The 19,016-nt window shown below is 41.9% G+C and overlaps 1 pseudogene; it reads left to right on the top strand.

The window, feature by feature from the left end:
- The first annotated feature begins 1,106 nt into the window (after nt 1–1,106).
- LOC142439953 (protein FAM32A-like) lies at nt 1,107–1,584 on the top strand (annotated as a pseudogene).
- Nucleotides 1,585–19,016: the final 17,432 nt, after the last annotated feature.

Here is a 19,016-nt window from a genome sequence, read left to right on the forward strand (position 1 = left end):
TTTTCATGAATTGGTTTCCACTGAAATGTCTTCGTTCCTAACAGATGAAGAACGTGTGGTGCCTTGACCACTTCCCAGCTGTTGAATCCTACTCCCAGGGGGATAAGGCCCTGCTTCTGTCCCTGGCCAATGGTTGTCCTCTTAGACAAGTGCTTCATTGGTCTCGGCCATGGCCTTTCCCTTACGCTCTTGAAAATGATTAAAGCCTCTTGAAATATTAAATTAACGGCTTTCCAAAGTAAAACAAAGGTCAAAGTTATCTTTCTCTAATCCTTACTGAGTTTCCTGAGGTCATCTATAAAATTCCAGCAAGAAGGCAGGATCCATCTTAAAATTCCTGCACAATTCCTGGGTATTCTGTAGTGTCATGAAGGCTTAAGGGTGCATCTCAGGTGAGTCTGAAGGTACGGAATTTTGGTCTCACCTCTGAAAGAGAGCAGGAAATATCATGGGAGAGACCGAGTGCCTTATGTTCCGCTGTCCATGTTACATATTGCTCAGAGAGACAATCCCTTTCAAACCTGCATGTCCCGCATTGGCTGGTCTTATTGTGTAACCAGCACCCGCCCAGCCCCTTCTCTGGTGAGGCCTTGTCTCTACTAGTGGAGCAATCCTTTCCTTCTGTGACTTTACGACTTGGTGCCAGGGTTCCGTGGAGACTCGGTGCACCTCCTGGATGGGCCCCCAACTCTTGCAGGTGATGAAGGTTGGTGTTGTTAATAAAGACTCCTAAGAATGTTTTTTTTACTTGCCTACCCAGTTAAGATGATCATTGGAGAGTGAGAACATTATCATAAGACCCACAGAGCAGCTGCCTCAGTTCCTTCTATTGCAATGCTGGCTGGGGAGATTTGTCGCTTTAAAGAGGAGATGTGATGTCCTAAGTAATCTGAGCTATTTGTCTTGCGACTTAGCCTGCTAACATCTGTTTAGAGCATTGTTGCCTGCTTCCAATAACCAGCTGTTGGCTGAGTGCTTTGGGTCAGTGTCTTTCTTTACAATACTTAAAGAGAGAGAGCCAAAGCAAGGGATCTTGAGGACATTCTAAGGATGTCATCTTAAAAATATGTAGGGTGGAGTTTCCACCCTGGGCTTGGGCAGCTCCCATGGAGGCCTACGAGCAGGTCCAGAAGGGACCCCTAAAGTTGAAAGGGGTCGTGGAGCTCGGCGTTAACTAAACAGAAGAAGACAAAGAAGGACAAAGACAAGGCGAAACTTCTGGAAGCCATGGGAACGAACCAAAAAACGAGGAGGAGAAGCGACGCAGCCTGGACAAGCAGACCCTGGCCCAGGTGGCCTTCGAGAAGACGCAGAAGAGGCAAATGGAAAGGACCCTGAAGAAAGCGTCTAAAACCCACAAGCAGAGAGTGGAGGACTTCAACAGACACCTGGACGCGCTCAGGGAGCCCTATGACACCCGCAGTCAGCTGGACCAAGGAGCCGCTCAGCCCTGGATTTGGCGTGGCCTCCAGGAGAAGCAGGACCTGGAGCTGGGTTTGGGCCTGGTCCCTTCGGCATTTTCCAGAAGCACTCTCGAACCTGTGCCTGTGCATGAAGCTGTTGGCTCCTCTGGACTTTGATTAACACAAGACTGTCCTTTCGCTCGATCCTGGTTCCTCGGTGGCCCGTGGAAAATAATGCCGTTGGAGTGTGGGCTCAGAAGCTCAGCAAGTGTAGCCAGAGGCTCACGTTTCCCTGGAAGTGCCACATGAGAATAGTTAGTTCTCCGAGTTGCATTGAAGCCTCTGAAGACAGCCAGCCCTCTCTGCTAAGATAAAACGGACTCCCATTAGCTTGGGGCTTAAGCTGCCCAGTCCAGGACACAGCCCTCCTGCCAGACAGGACAGCTGCCTGTGGGAAGGATGGAGCATCCCACCTGGTCCCTTTCTGAGCCCATGACTAGTTTGCAACCCATGCCCCAGTTTCCCCATTCCAGACATTTCTAATGGATGTCACCGTGGCTCCTGTGCAGGCATTCCTGATCGGGCACAGGCATCACTGTAATAGAACCCAGGAACCGCCTAACACGCCACTCACCCTGGGCTCCTAGCAGTCCCCAAGCAGTTAAGCAGAGTTATTCTGGCAAGACCCAAGAAGAGCCTGTTGCGGTGACAGGGCCAGGGCTGTCCTCTAGCGGGCAGACAAGTGCAATCAAACGGGAGGCCCCCATGACTGTCATTGGGAGTGAGGGTCTCAGGGCCTGTGTTTATGGGGTGAGGTGCAACCTGCATACTCTCCTGTAGGGCAGCGTTGGGAAAGGTAGCAAAAGAAGAGATTAACAAAGCAAATGCTGGACTTGAAGCCTTTGGTGTGTCAACTGGAGAATATGCAACATGATTAGGAAAAAAAATATGTAGGGTGGGTGCAAAGTCTACACAGAGTACAGAGATGCAATAAGGTGAATTTCACTGTTCCTCTTCCCCCAAATCTGCCTCGCCTACCAAGCACTGGCACAATGGTACCCTGGTAGCAAGGGACAAGGGGACATTGTTGCAATGGTACTGTGTCCATCTAGTTCCTTTAAGGCCTTCCTGTGTTCCAGTGACCCTCGAAGGTACCAAGCATGAAACCCTATGGTGCAGTTTTACTCTGGCACACACAAGATCACCACGAATCAGAACTGGCTCCATGGTAACTAGTTTATTACAACCTTAATGACTGCATGAGTTTGAGGGGTTTGCACCCCCCAAAAGATGTAGAAGGCATTTAACTCTGCTCTGTCACACATTTCTTCATTGTGCTTTCAAGGCTGCCACCCTTGTAGTAACAGCAAAGGTGACCATCAGACTGGATCAGAACACTTGTTGGTGCTTATGAGCCAACGAAACTGTAAGGCTGAGTCTTGTTTACTGAGACAGGGAAGTTTCATAGAACAGGTCTGTCTAGTTTACTAGTACATGTATGCTTTATATTATGCAGTTTTTTAAGTCTATGGTAAAACAAATGCATGTTCATTTGCATGATGCATGTTGACAATTTCCTTCTATTGAAGAAAGTAAATGTATTCAAAGAGAGTAGATTATCTAGAGTTAGAAAAACATTCTCCACTCACATGCCCAAAGGAAGTGAGTAAATTGTCCCCTTGAGAGATGAAGCTTAATCTTTCATTTATCTTTTACCTAGCCATTGATTTAAGATGATTTCTAATCATACAAAGTTGACTAAAGAACATAGAAATATACCAGGAAAATATTGTGTCTACCCAGTGCTTCTTTCATATTAGATCAATGCTGATAGCTGAAAAAACAAATTGTTAGGACTTTGTGGAGCCTACCGATATGATTTGTGAATAATTTTGTGCCTGCTTATTCATGAATACATGAACATATTTGAATTGTAGTAGAATTTGTTCTGGACATGTAATCACAGTAACTTGGTTGCAAGGTTGTAAATAATAAATAAAATCTTAAAGTAAATTAATTTTCAAAGGGGTTTTACAGGAGAAACTTACCATTATCATCTCAGATAGTTTTATTATCCTGTATCTACCAAAAAGAAAAACTCTGAGTTTATGACGAACATGCTTTAAGTCAGTTTACAATAGGATCTTTTGCCTTTTATTGGTATATTTCTGAAATTGCTGACACATTGTAAATTGAGTGTCATTTGAAAGCAGAAACGCAAATAAAATACTCAGTAGAAAAAATAAGTAAATCAACATACCCAGGCATTTCACCAACTAAATTTTTAAAATGGTCAATAAACACATGAGGAACTGGTCAACACCAGTAATGAGCAGAGAATAATGAGATACCATTTCAAGCTTGGTCAATGGGCATACATATAGATACACAAAAAATAAGTCTGATGGTGCCAAGTTTTGGAGAGGATATGGATGCACAGAGTCTTTTATATGTTGCTATAGGGAGCATAAATTGGCTCGATCGCTTTGGCATGATCTCATAAAGTTGGACATTCACATGTTCTCTTCAACTCCTATATACAGGAGTATACCCAAGAGAAACTCTTTGATGATCACTCCAGGAAACATTCTAAGAAGGTTGGTATACAATAGCCTCACCTAAGAATAGCCAAAATGCCCATCAACACGACATTATATGGACAAAAACTATGTCTAGGCATAAACTAAAATACTGTCCTGCAGTCAAAATTATTTAACTACTGCAATATGCAATGATATGAATGAGTCTGACAATGTAATGTTAAATAAACTATAAGCCCACTCCCAATTAAGTCTTTCATTTTGGCATAGACATAAATGCAGTATAACTATTTTCAGAGAAAAGAGGGAAACATGAGGTTTGGGACAGTGTTTCCTTGGACAGAGGAAGAAAGGGTGCTATCATAGGGATTAAAACCATCTAAATCGGTGTGATTATCAACAATGTAGCTCTTATTTTAAACAATGGGTTCATTATTTAATGATTGCTTATTACATTGTTAATAATGACTGATAGATCATAAGACATCCACTAAAGTTAATTAATTCTGCGCCCTTAAAGACTAATTCAAGGTAAAGCAAGAAATAATAAAACAATATAAATTCTACATATTGATATGCACTGGAAAGAGGCCTGGTGGTGCAGCAAGTGAACCGTCACACTGCTACCTGTGAAATCAGTTATTTAAACCCAGTGTTTGGTAGGAAAGGATGGAGCTTTCTGCTGCCAGAAGATTTATTGTCTTAGAAACCCTAAAGAGTATTTCTATGCTGTCCTATGGGGTCACTATATGGCAAAAAGGACTCAATAACAGTATCTTTATATAGTAGGAAACTCTGCTTTAAAGTCCAGTTGGAAAACCTTAGCTTTATCATGTTTCTCATATCAAAAGCACTTCCCCAATAATTGGCCAGATCTAATTATTTTTCAGTACAACATGACAGTTTTTGTCTACTTTGGCTTTGTGTAAATTTGGAAGTTAGTTGGCTTTCTGTAATTTTTTTAAATGAGGATGATATTATTTAACATTTTATGGTCCAAATGACACAACCAGAACAAAGCAAAATTTTTAAAGCAGAGTAAACTTATACTGTGTGTGGATTTTTTTACTCTGGTCCAACTAATTTGATAGAGAAAATCTGAACGATATAAAGAAGGAATAAAGGAAATTTTGAAGTTACCATTCAGAAATATCAGCAATAAAATGATTTTAGTAGAGCATTATCACTTGAAAGTAAAAATTAATAATAAAACATCTCAGAATTTAATATAATTGTTATACTGTAACATTAGTATAAATTTTTCTAATTATTTTTTCTCATCATAATCTTGACTATGTTCATTGAATATTCAACAAAATAGTATTTATCCAAATTAAGACTAAAATAAATTAAGAATCAGAACACTTAATGAGTTGTATGCATTGAATAAAAGCTCAAACAATGAAAAATGGAAGTTTAATATACTAATGTCAAGGCCATGATACACACCACTTCAAGTTTACATACATCTTTATAATAAGTCACTCTGCTGACAGAATATTATTTCTGCGTGTGTGCTTTTAATATTATTGTGTTCTTTTACCAAGATGAGTGGTACTTGGATAGTAAGAGTTATATCCCTAAAGAAGCTATTTATCTGAAACCAGTTCCATTCTCAAGACGTCTGGGAGTTCTTAGTACTAGGTATGTGCTAGATCCTTTGTTGCCCTGTGCTACTTCATACCTGGCATCTCGCTGTTCAACAACGTTTGGATTACTGATGTGTATGTTTTCAAAGGTCTAAAGTAGATCATCTCGGTTAAAGTGTAAACACGTGTTATTCTTGCAGTGTTGCTTACATTGACAAAGCCAGCAGCACGCTGTTCAGATGAATACAATATTCCACAGGCAATCCTCAGTAAGTAACTATTCTCCTGGAGGGAGGTCCCTCGCAATATATCTGGGCAGAAACATTTACGCTCCAGGAGAAAACTGGATGCTCCTACCTCCTTTGGGGATTTCCAATATTAGCACTGAAGCATAGTTTTAGACTTTGGCCAAGTACCCAAACCAAAAAAACCAAACTCACTAACATGGTCTCTATTCCAAATCATTTAGACCCTATTAAATACAGTAGAATCACCTGTATGGATTTCTAACCATGTCAAGTTTTACAGTAGTGAAAAGCCTTATCTTTCCCCATGGAGCAGTTGGTGGTTTTGAACCGCTAAACTTATGGTTAGCAGTCCAATGTACAATCTATTACACCACCTAAGCTCCACAGCCATCTTAAACATGTGGGTAGCACTTTTTCTGTAGAAGGTGTCCAGTGGGACCCAAGTAGGTGCTGAAATCAATCAGCCCTCAGTCTCAACCTATATGTCCTAACATAGGGCTATGGCCATAGGGAAAAAGCTATAACTTTTCTAAATTTTCATTCCCAAGAAAGGGATCTATTTGTAAATAGTCTGCCAAGTAAGTGCCTTTTTAAAATTCACATCTGTTTGTAAATTGCCCAAAAGTGCCTTTTTCAGAATCACATAAAAATTCAGTATATATTAATTCCAAACCAAAAAAGCTGCTGCCATTTGGGTCAACGCTGACTCATAGTGATCACCTGGGGGTTTCCAAGACTGTAACCACTTCAACACCAGGGTTCCTCATGCTCTAAAAATGTCCAGCTGCATTGGGCCTCCACTTAAGTAAGTACTTCCTCGATGCAAGAACACTTTGCTTTAATCACCTGGCATTCTGTGATGCTCACCTTCCCTGACATGATTGCTGAACACAAAATGAGTGCAAATGCAAAATGAATGCATTTGCAAATAAGCAAATGCAGTGAAGAAAGCTCATGGTTCCCGGCTATCAAAAATATGGAGCTGATACCAAGGGCTCAAGTAGAAAGCAAATGTTTTGATAATGATGAGGGCAACAAATGTACAAATGTTTTTGATACAATGGATGGATGTATGGATTGTGGTAAGTGTTGTATGAGCCCCCAATAAAATGATTTTAAATAAAGATATGGTCAAAACTCTTAGCCAAGAAATACCATACAGATGTGACAAGCACTGGGGAATTTGGATCATAATTAATAAAGGTGCTGAAAATGGAAGGAAAAAATGATACAGCATCTGGGATCTTAAAGGCTTGAAGATAAAAAAGCGGCCATCTAGCTGACAAACAACAAAGCCCACATGGAGGAAGCACACCAGCCTGTGTGATCATGAGCTATCAATGGGATCAGGTATCAGGCATCAAAGACCCAAAATAAACAAAAAAATCATATCAATATGAATGAGGGGGAGGGCAGAGTGAAGATCCAAAGTCCATCTGTAGACAATTGAACATCCCCTTTCAGAAGAGTCACAAAGAAGAGACGAGCCAGTCAGGGTGCAGTGTAGCAGCAATGAAACACACTTTCCTCTAGTTCTTTAATGCTTTGTCCCCACCCCCTACTATTATGACTCCAATTCTACCTTACAAATCCAGCTGGACCAGAACACGTACACTGGTACAGAGAAGAGCTGGGAACACAGGGAATCCAGGTCAGATAAACCCCTCAGGACTAATAATGCGAGTCACATACCAGGAAGGGAAAGGGCAGGTGGGGGGAGAAAGACGAAACCAATCACAATGAATGGCATATAACCCGCTCCCAGGGGGATGGACAACAGAAAAGTGGGTGAAGGGGAGAGCGGTCGGTGTAAAACATGAAAAAAAATTTATAAATTGTCAAGTGTTCATGAGAGAGGGAGGAGGGGGAAGGGAGGGGGGAAATGAGGAGATGATACTAAGGGCTGAAATAGAAAGAAAATGTTTTGAGAAAGATGATGGCAATATATGTACAAATGAGCTTGACACAATGGATGGATGGATGGATTGTGATAAGAGCTGTAAGAGCCTCCAATAAATAGATTAAAAAATACAAAAAGAATTACAAAACAATGTCCAACTGAAACTGCCCGGGGTCTAATACTTCTGATGGGTTCTGCAAGTCTGGTATGACTGCATAGGAGAAAATTTTTAACTGACGAACTAGTTATTTGAACAATCCTAATACTTTAAAGAAAGACAGAAGACATGGTGCAATGTTGGTGTTGAAAAAAATCATTGAATAGACCTGCTAAAAGAATAAAGTTATCTTAAAAGTTCGACAACCAGAACACTCTTCAGAAGCACGGATATTGAAATCTCAACTTGCACACGTCATCAGAAAAGATAAAACGCTAGAAAAGGATGTCATGTCTGGTGAAGTAGAAGGTGAGTGAAAATGAGCAACACTCTCAATGACATGGATTGACAAAATAGCCAAACAATAGCCTCGGGTGTGCCACTAGTTATAAAGATGGCACCGGACCCAGCGATGCTGCGTTCTGTTCTACATAAGGTCACCATATTTATGAGCCAACTTTATGACAACTAACAACAGTAATGCTGATGAATCAAGGAAGGTCAGCCAGGTATGTCTCTCCACTGATATCTACTACCAGGGAGCCCTCATAGCAGAATGTTTATGAGTGAGGCTGCTAGCAGCAAGATCAGCAGTTTGAAACCACCTGCTACCCCATACGAGAAAGAGGAGACTTTCAACTCCTGTAAACAGGTATAGTCTTGTCAGCCCACACAGGTAGTTCTGCCCTGGCTGATAGGGTTGCTATGCATCAATAGACTCAATGGCAATGGGTTTGGTTTGGTTTCATATCTAATAAGAGAAGGAAACAACTAAAATCACTGTCATCAAGCCAAGGATGAGCCAGAGAGACCCTAGGTAAGGTTTCGGAGGCTGTAAATCTTTACGTGAGCAGGTAGCCTCATCTCTCTCCCACAGAGGGACTGGTGGGTTTGAAACACTGACTTTGTGGCTAGCTGTCCAATGCTTACCCCAAAGTGCCACAAGGCCTGTATCTCATAGGGTAGCAGAACAGAAATTAAAGCAAAACAAATCCTCTCTCCCAGAGAGCCACACATGTCTGCACTATTTTCAATTAACTTGATGGAAAACACAAAACAGTTCTCCAATTTAAAAGATTTAAAGAGCACTCAGAGTCCTTCCAACTACCACCCTGACACTACGTCTTAGAAATATTTATTAGTGACACATTGCGTTAACAACTCAAATGCTTCTATTAAAATACCTAACATTTGAGTCTACAAAATAATGAACATTCGCCATCCTCATTAGCAAATCTTTAGAAAACAGGAAATTTCTTTACTGAAGTAGAAAATGAGAATGATACATTTGCCGGATGCAGCTGATAAATGGTGGAGTGGAAAATAGATCTTTTGCGTCTCATCCAGTGCATTTTTCTCTGACATTTCTCTATTCCCGGCAGTCTCGCAGCACAAGCTGATTGTGCTAGATGATACAGGTCCAAAGTGAGCAAACACTGGGCCTGGTGAATGTTCAAGAGCAAGGAAATACCTGAGAGAGTTTAGCTGGGAAAAGGAGCCACAGTGACTATTTGCAATCAGCCAGAGGCAAAAGTAAGGGATGTTACTGCTTGAATAGAGAGTACTTGGAAAATGTTCGAAGCAAACCAAATAGAAAATAGAAGGATTCTCGGAATCAGACCGATTTCTTGAGTATTTTTCTTGCTTATGGTCTATTATAACCGTAATTGTGAGGATGGCCTAGGACGGGCATCTAACAGCAGCGTGGTCTATCCCTGGGGTTTTGGTGGCATAGTGCATTACTCATTGAGCTACTAACTGCAAGGTCAGTAGATTGAGCCCACCAGCTGCTGCAGGGAAGCAATGTGAGGCTATTTCCTCGCATAAACATTTACCGTTTCAGAAACACTAAGGGGCATTATACTTTGCTCTGAGTCAGAATTGACTCAATGGCAGTTGGTGGTGGCTGATGGCCCACACCATTCTGTGAGATGCATGAGTGATCTTTGATTCAAATCTCTCAAGAGAAAAGGTTTACAAGTTAATCTTGGGCTGAGTTCTCTAGAGGGGCAAAACCAGTGACACTTATCTATGTATGTTTACAGAGAGGTTTCAACCATGGGAATGGCTCACACAGTTATAGAGACGGACAAGTGTCAAGTTCATGGCTCAGATACCAAGCTGGAGGCTTCTCTCAACTTGCACAGCTACAGAGCCTGACAAACCCAATATGGGGGAGTCAGACTGCAAACTTCTGTCTATAAGAAAAACTTCCATCTTTAAAAATAAAACCTTCAAAGTGAAGGATAATATATATTATCTAATAAATGAAAATAACTCCATCATAAATATTATTTAAAACTTGGAAATATAAAACACTCAAACAGAAAAAGAAAAGAATGAATCTAAGGTTGGTGGCATGATATTAGGCTACTGGCAATTCCTAGCATTGACAGGCACAGAAGCAGAGGTCAAATGACAAGCTAGATACAGGACTCAGATGCAGGGAAATGCAGATATCCAGATCATCCCATCCGTTGGAAGCAGGCCACACTCCCAAGGAAACATCCTTTCAATTGACTGGCTGTTCACTATGAAAGATGAACACCGATGAAGGGGGAGAAGAGCCTAGCATGTGTGTAGGAAGTAATGCTTCGGATGGAGTCAATGGTGCAAACACAGACTAGGAAAGTGGGCCAGGGTCAAATCATGGAGACCTTTGAGTGGCACTCTAGACCACAGAGACCTAACCCAGAAAGGAAGCAGGAAAGAATGGTGAGTGGTCTGATCGGATCTGTTTGGGGACAACAAACTTCACCACAATGCACAGAATGTGTGATGAGAGGGACTTCTTGAAGCAGGAAGACTTGTTATGTTCCAAGACGTGCTATCCCAGGAGTCTAGGGGAAAGGAAATGAGGAACCAAACACTTGGATGGAGAAGAAAGGCAGAGACGGGATAGTAGAGCAAAGTGTGGCTGCAATTATCGAAGGCTAAGTAAAACTGTACCCTGAAAAGAGTGCTGTTGGTGTTGTTCGGTGCCGTCGGGTCAGCTCTGACCCATAGCGACCTTATGCACAACAGAACGAGACACTGCCCAGGCCTGCGCCAGCCTCACCATATCTTATGTTTGGGCCCACAGTGGCAGTCGCTATGTCAAGCCCTCTCCTTTGCCAAACCTGCTGCCCTGCTCCAGGGACTGGTCTCTCCTGACAACATGCCAAAAATACTTGAGGCAAAGTCTCGCCATCCTTGCTCTAAGAAGAGTTCTGGCTGCACTTCTTCTAAGACACATTTGTTTGTTCTTTTGGCAGTCCATGGAACTTTCAATATTCTTCACCAACCCCATGATTCAAAGTCATTGAAAGAGTGAGGAGAAAATCTCAACTAACAAAAAATAAGAAAAGAAGAGTGAAGAGACCTAAATATAGATCTTAGCTTTCAACTCAGTGTCCAAAGTTTGCCAGCTCAAATCTACCCAGAGTTTCCTCTGAAAACTGTACTGAAAATCATCCTCTGAAAAGTTACAGCCTTGAAAACCCGATGTTGTTCATTGTTGTCATTGTTCTAGTTCATAGCAACTCCATGTACAACACAATGAAACACTACTCAATCCCATGCCATCGTTACAACTGCTGTTATGTGTAAGTCCATTGTTATGGTCACTGTGTCAATCCATCTCCTCAAGGGTCTTCTTCTTTCTTGCTGCCCTTTCATTTTACCAGGTATGATGTCCTTCGCCAGGGAATGTTCTCTCCTGGTAACATATGCAAGGTACATGAGATGAAGTCTGACCATCCTCGGCATTCTTTTTTTTTTTAACAATTTATTAGGGGCTCATACAACTCTTATCACAGTTCATACATATACATACATCAATTGTATAAAGCACATCTGTACAGTCTTTGCCCTAATCATTTTTTTCTCCTCTTTTCTTTTTTTACATTTTATTAGGGACTCATACAACTCTTATCACAATCCATACATATACATACATTAATTGTATAAAGCACATCCATACATTCCCTGCCCCAATCATTCTCAAAGCATTTGCTCTCCACTTAAGCCCTTTGCATCAGGTCCTCTTTTTTTCCCCTCCCTCCCCTCTCCCCCCTCCCTCATGTGCACTTGGTAATTTATACATCGTTATTTTGTCATATCTTGCCCTATCTGGAGTCTCCCTTCCCCCCCTTCTCTGCTGTCCCTCTCCCAGGGAAGAGGTCACATGTGGATCCTTGTAATCAATTCCCCCTTTCCAACCCACTCACCCTCCACTCTCCCAGCATCGTCCCTCACACCCTTGGTCCTGAAGGTATCATCCACCCTGGTTTCCCTGTGCCTCCAGCCCTCATATGTACCAGTGTACAGCCTCTGTCCTATCCAGCCCTGCAAGGTAGAATTCGGATCATGGTAGTTGGGGGGAGGAAGCATCCAGGATCTAGGGGAAAGCTATGTTCTTCATCGGCACTACCTCGCACCCTAATTAACCCATCTCCTCTCCTAAACCCCTCTATGAGGGAATCTCCATTGGCCGACACTTGGGCCTTGGGTTTCCACTCTGCACTTCCCCCTTCATTTAATATGGTATATATATACACACATATATATACACATACATACACACACACACATATATCTTTTTTTTTTTTGCATGATGCCTTATACCTGGTCCCTTGGGCACCTCGTGATCGCACTGGCCAGTGTGCTTCGTCCATGTGGGCTTTTTTGCTTCTGAGCTAGATGGACGCTTGTTCACCTTCAAGCCTTTAAGACCCCAGACACTATCTCTTTTGATAGCCGGGCACCATCAGCTTTCTTCACCACATTTGCTTATGCACCCATTTGTCTTCAGCGATCCTATCATGGAGGTGTGCAGTCAATGATATGATTTTTTGTTCTTTGATGCCTGGTAACTGATCCCTTCGGGACCACTCGATCACACAGGCTGGTGTGTTCTTCCATGTGGACTTTGTTGCTTCTGAGCTAGATGGCCACTTGTTTATCTTCAAGCCTTTAAGACCCCAGTCACTATCTCTTTTGATAGCCGGGCACCATCAGCTTTCTTCACCACATTTACTTGTTCACCCACTTTGGCTCCAGCAGTTGTGTCGGGAGAGTGAGCATCATAGAGTTCCAATTTAATAAAAGAAACTATTCATGCATTGAGGGAGTGTTTGAGTCAAGGCCCAAGGTCCTTCCGCCACCTTAATACTTAACCTATAAATGTAGACACAGAGATCTATTTCCCCATCCTCCTATATATATTTGCATGTACATGTCTTTGTCTAGACCTCCATAAATGCCCTTTGACTCCTAGCTCTTTCCTCCATCTCCCTTGACTTTCCTCCTGCCCTACTACCATCATCCTCGCCATTCTTAACAGCATTCTGACTATACTTCGTCCAAGACAGATTCGTTTGTGCATTTGGTAGTTCATGGTACTTTCAATTGTCTTCCATAGTACTTTAAAATACTTTCAATAGTACCCTAATTCAAATGCATCAATTCTTCCCTGGGCTTCCTGAATCTATGTCCAACTTTCAAATGCATGTGAGGTAATTGAAAATGCCATGATTGGATCGTGCACCCTTAAGTCTTCAAAGTTACATCCTTGCTCTTCAACACTGTCAATTGGCCTTCTCCAGCAGATTTACCCAACACAAGGTGTTGCTTGATGTCTTGACTGCTGCTTCCATGAACACGGATGTGGATCCAAGCAAAATGAAATCCTCCACAACTTCAATCTGTTTCCCATTTATCATGATGTTACGGATTGGTTGTGAGGATTGGGGTTTTCTTCACATTGAGTTTTAATCCAAAAGTTGTTCAAGTTCTCGTTTTCAGCAAGTAAGGTTGTGTCATCTGTATGTTAATAAAATTTGCTCCCATCTTGATGCTGCCTTCTTCCTTCCGTAGTTCAGAGTCTCGGTGTGCAGGCTGACTAACTAGAGTTGTTCTGCTCAAGGGACTGACTCTTGGTCCACGTACAGCTTCCACAGAAACACCCGGAAGTATTCTGGTCTTCTCATTCTCAGTCGGATCCATAGTTGTTCTGCTGACCCTATAGGGCAGTCAAATTCTGTAATATAGAAGTCAGCATGAGTCAAAATCAATTCAGCAGCAAACAAACAAAAACAACATAGTTGAGTAACGATTGGCTCACATGAAATGGTGTGGAAATGGTGTATTTTTTGCCTCCTTATCTTTTCCTCTCAGAAACCCACAGGGGAAGTTCTATCCTGTCCTGCAGTGTCCCTGTGAGTCAGCATCAACTCGAAGGGCAGTGAGTTTAGTTGAGTGTTTCGGGTTATCTTCTCCTCTGGCTATGTCGTTGGCAAATATCCACAACCCAGACCTCTCTTCTCAATCTCTTGCTCTCGAGCGCTCTTCATCTAGACCCACTGATTACATGATTGCCTGAAGACCTTCTTACTGCCCTCTTCTTTCCTCTCAGAATCACCAGCCTAAATCTGACAAGGTGAGGGGCTGTTTGTGCCTCAGACTTTCCCAATTTGTAACCAGTAACAGAAATGACTCCAGAGAAAACTCTTTTTCCCAGTCTTGAACCATCCCCACAATTGTGATTATGTTTGAGCCCAGTGTTGCAGCCACTGTGTCCATCCAAAACAGCTTTCTGTTTTTCTGCTGCCCTCTAGTTTACTAAGCATGATGTCCTTTTCCAAGGACTGATCTCTCCTGACAACACGGTCAAAGTACATGAGAAGTCTTTCCATCCTTGCCTCCTAAGGAGCATTCTGGCTGTATATCTTCCAAGACAGATCTGTTTGTTCTTTGGGCCATCCATACGTGCAATGGTCTTTGCCAGCACCATAATTCTTCTTTAGTCAACGTCCAACTTTCACACGCATATGAGGTGATTGACCACACTTTGGCTTGGATCAGGCACACCTTAGGATTCAAATTAACATTCTTTCTTTTTAACACTTTAAAAAGGCCTTCTGCAGTCGATTTACCCAAGGCAATGCATCCTTTGAGTTCTTGGCTGCTACTTCCGTGAGCATCAATTGTGAAGTTCCAAATGAGCCTAAATGTGAGTAAAACTGGTTAATAAAGTGACTCTCTTCTCCCAGTTATTCCTGTAGACCCCACTGACGGGGAAAATGGCTGCTCTGAAAGTTTGCCACTGAGACCTGATCTCTGGTAACAAGAGTCAGGGGATCCAGCTCTAGGGGTCTAGCTGAAGTGGGAGTGGTTTTCCTGAACTCAAGTTCTTCAAGAGAAATGTGCGGGTAGGAAGTTACCGCGCTCATTTTAGGAATCCCTTCACCCCTTTCACCGTCCAGGTAAGTCCACGAGGTGGAACCGCTGGAGGAAAGGACTCACGAATGATCCTTCTCACATGGCTTCCGGTGGAGACTGAAGGGCGGACCTTGTCTGGGTCAAATTACGTTAAAGTCAGCGATATTCCTCTCGGGCTCGAACATGGTTCTTGCTGGTGACCACCTAGATTACCCAACACTGACCAAATTAGACAAGGTCTGAGATAATCTGGCCTCCAGGAAGGAGAAAGGTAAACAGCAGAGGAATGAAAAGACACATTTTGCAGATACTGCCAACAGCCAGGGACATCTCTGGCCAGGAGGTGTCCATTCTGCCAGCACTAAATGGGTTAGAAAGCCGGTCCATCGGCTCAGTGGAACAAATGAGAAACCACAATTGCCAGCCAATGTTGCAAGTATTGATTCACCCGTGTTACCCCTTAATGAAGTTTCAAAAGAAAGATTATATTGGAGCAGAGGAGCACGTCAACACAATCTAGCTTTTCTGCAAAGGTCAATCAGGGGTCTCACAAATGAATTGCATAGAATTAAAGGCAGGGTTGTTTCTGCCTTAGCTGTACTGAAATAAAACGCTAAAGTTTGTGTAGCTGTAACAGGTGGGACCGGTACATTTATTTGTCTTTTATCTCAGTGAATAGTTAATATTTTAGCTTGCTCAATAATAAGTGTACCAACTGAAGCAGAACTTGACTGTGAACTAGCCCCGAGCCTTGTAAATCGTTTACATTGAGAAACAGGCTAGAGCCTGAGCACCTGCCCGCACTAACCCCTCCCCACTCAAAGAAGATATGTCAAGTAATTCAGGATCAATTAGAATGATTCTGTTTCACACAAAGTTGAATTGAATCAGGTTTGCTATAGACCTACTATATTCATAAATCCTTCAGATGAATAAAGAGATTGACTGAAAATATACTGATAAGAACTGGCAAATTGGCCAGCTCCAGAAATAATCCACCATATTTGGCAACAATTTGAAACCATGAGTGGAAGCAATGCCTGCTATGGTTTGGTCCTGGTTTGGAGAATAGGAGGAGACAGAACCACAGAGAGACAAGACACTAAGAAGAAAAGGGGGTACCGTCCACTAGTCCAAAGACAAGGAGGAAAGCCCTAGGCCATGGCTTGTAAACTGCAGCTCACAAGCCTTATGCGGCTCTTTTCGGATGTACAGGTGGCTCTGAAGTCAAATTGGAAAATGAAAATAAAACTTTTAAAGGATATTATTCAGATAATGGTGGTCTTGTTTGCTTGTAAGAACATACTGGTGGCTCTTGAATAATTTTACATGGTTGTGAGGGACAGGATTGGTTGTTCCATCTCAAAAGTGTGCCCACCCCTGCTCTCGCTTATGACTTTCACTCCGCGAGGCGTTTCCTTCTCCAGCTGACATGCACTTGTGTCGCAATGACCCGGCTCCTCTTGCAGGCTCACATGTGGAGGCGCATGGGGTCCCTCAAAGCACTTCCATAATTTGCAGACAAGTAGAAGACTGAAGTCATCAAGTCTAGTTTGCAGGAACAATTGCAACATGAAATAAGACGTGCTCCTGGAGTTCCAGTAAGCCCTGGAGTTAAAGGCCAGCAGCCTGAACATTCTCTCTCTCTCTCTCTCTCACACACACACACACACACACACACCACATGAATACAACCCACATCAGCTTGGACCTTTTGAAAATGACGGAGTAGGACAGAAGGCAGCACCGTCCCAGCTCACTCAATAAGCATCCCCCTCTTCTAGGAAGTTGCCACAGTTCTCCATCCAGGGTACCACAGCCGAAACCCCACACGTGATGGCCTTTCCCTAGCAGACCGCGCCTTCTCGCAATGTAGAAGGCTGGAAGTCAGAATGCACAGTGCTGGCTCAGGGGATGCTTTCTCTCAGGGTGATCACCGAAGATAGGTCCTTGACTCCTCAACTTCTGCTTCCTGATTCCTTGGGAGATCTCCGTGTATCTTGGAGTTTATTTTACCCTACCTCTTCTTTCACTTGCTTGTTGAATCTCCTTTATATTTCCCAAGATTGTCTGAAAGCACACACTACACTAATCCTTTATCTTTAACATAGCAAGGAGATTTTAACCATTGGCATAGAGGTGAGGAATTGTAACACATGCAACTCAATCCATAACACAGGACAAGGAAGAGAAATTCCAGAAAAAAACAGAGATGATTATCAGTCAAGTACAAATTCTTTGGCAAATCTTTGGTTTATGAAAAATATGAAAAGAAGACTATCTAGGAGGTGGAGGAAATCAGCATTTCTATATACTAATAATAGAGTGGCACAGAGGATTAAGCTTTGGACTGCAAAGCTCCAGGTCAACAGGTCTAACCCCTAAGCCACTCCACGGGAGCAAAATGTGGCAGTCTTCTGTAAATATTTAAAGCCTCAGAAACTATATGGGGCAGTTCTAGTTGGTCCTAGAAGGTTGCTGTGATTTGAAATTGTATCAAAAAAAAAAAAACTTGGCTCGGTTTGGTTTGATTTGGTTTGGGTTATAAACTAATTGAGCTCTTCGTGAGAAAGCTGCTCCTCATGTCCAATGATGTTGAAACACTTCTTCCAAGAAGCCCTCTCTGACTAACGGGAAGAGAATTGTAAAAAAAAATCACTTGTAACCTTCCTCTCTTAGGCGAATATTATAAACTTGCTGAGGGACATTTTACAGATTTTCTGATCCCACTTTAATTCTAGGTGTTTTGCATTTCCAGTGACTCTCTGACACACCTCCAACTCTAAATATCTGTCTACCTTTTCACTTTCATTTAAAATCTATTTGCTCTATGTTATATTTCCTTAGATCATGTCTTCAATTAAAATCACAATGAATTAGTCATATAAACAATTAGTTGCCAATATGTTAAACCTGCAGATTGAAAAATAGCTTTAATCTTTTAAAATGCGAACTGTTGTCAAAACGCATTGGATTAGACTAGATGACCTTTAAAATTTCTCCAGACTCTATTACAAAATTTCAGGAGTAGTTTTAATCAGAAAAAATTAAATCTTGGCATGAACTAATTGATAAGTTTGGAGCCCTTGAAATTACATAATTTGTTTTTTTGCTCTCAGGTATAAATGCATTGCATCTGTTAGTCAGCCTTCATTCCAAAAGGTTAATGGAAATTTTTAAAAGCTATTGCTACATGTCTTACTGTGCATGATGCATCTTTAGCAAAGAGAAGAAGGTCCAAATTCTTTGCTCTTTTGCCCATGATGTAGTATATGTTTGCTCCCACATAGAATATGGGCTGGTCATGTGATCTTCTTTAACTAACAGAAGGCAGTAAAAGTGATGAGTTCCTAGGTCCAAACTAAGCCATAAAAGGTACAGATGTGTCTGCTTTCGTTGTCTTGAAACACTGAACCAATATAGATGTTGGGCTGCACTGCTATAGAGGGATGGAAGAAAAACAGCTTCCTCCCCAGCCCCCAGATATCCAAGCCATCCCAGCCCAGGACTAAAGAATATGAGAAAAATAAAAGCACCTCTTGCCAACCTCCAGATAATTTCAGCTGCCTGGATATCTTTGGCAACAGAAGAACCAGCCAGCTGAGCCCAATCCATAGATGGTTATTATCTAAGTTTTAGGGTGGATTGTTATATTACAAAAGACAAATTATTATCCCAAGTTTGGTTAGTCCTTTTGTGGAACAAAGAAGGAATAAATAACAAATAAAAGAAGAAACATTTAAGAATCATTTTCTGAATTAACATACATTTGATCTTCATAGTATAAAATGGCCCGTCCATAATCTCTACCAATATTTTTTCACTGTGCACTGTGTCCTGAATATGTATTACTATGTGCAGTCATAAATTATAAGTTCTTGGTGGCCAGAATATGGGAACTTCAACAGATCTTTCATAAGAGCTTTTTAACAATAATAATTTCAGGACAGGCCTCAGCAATTTTTCCTATAAGGCTTAG

Source organism: Tenrec ecaudatus, chromosome 2, assembly GCF_050624435.1.
Source record: "Tenrec ecaudatus isolate mTenEca1 chromosome 2, mTenEca1.hap1, whole genome shotgun sequence".
Lineage (NCBI taxonomy): Eukaryota > Metazoa > Chordata > Mammalia > Afrosoricida > Tenrecidae > Tenrec > Tenrec ecaudatus.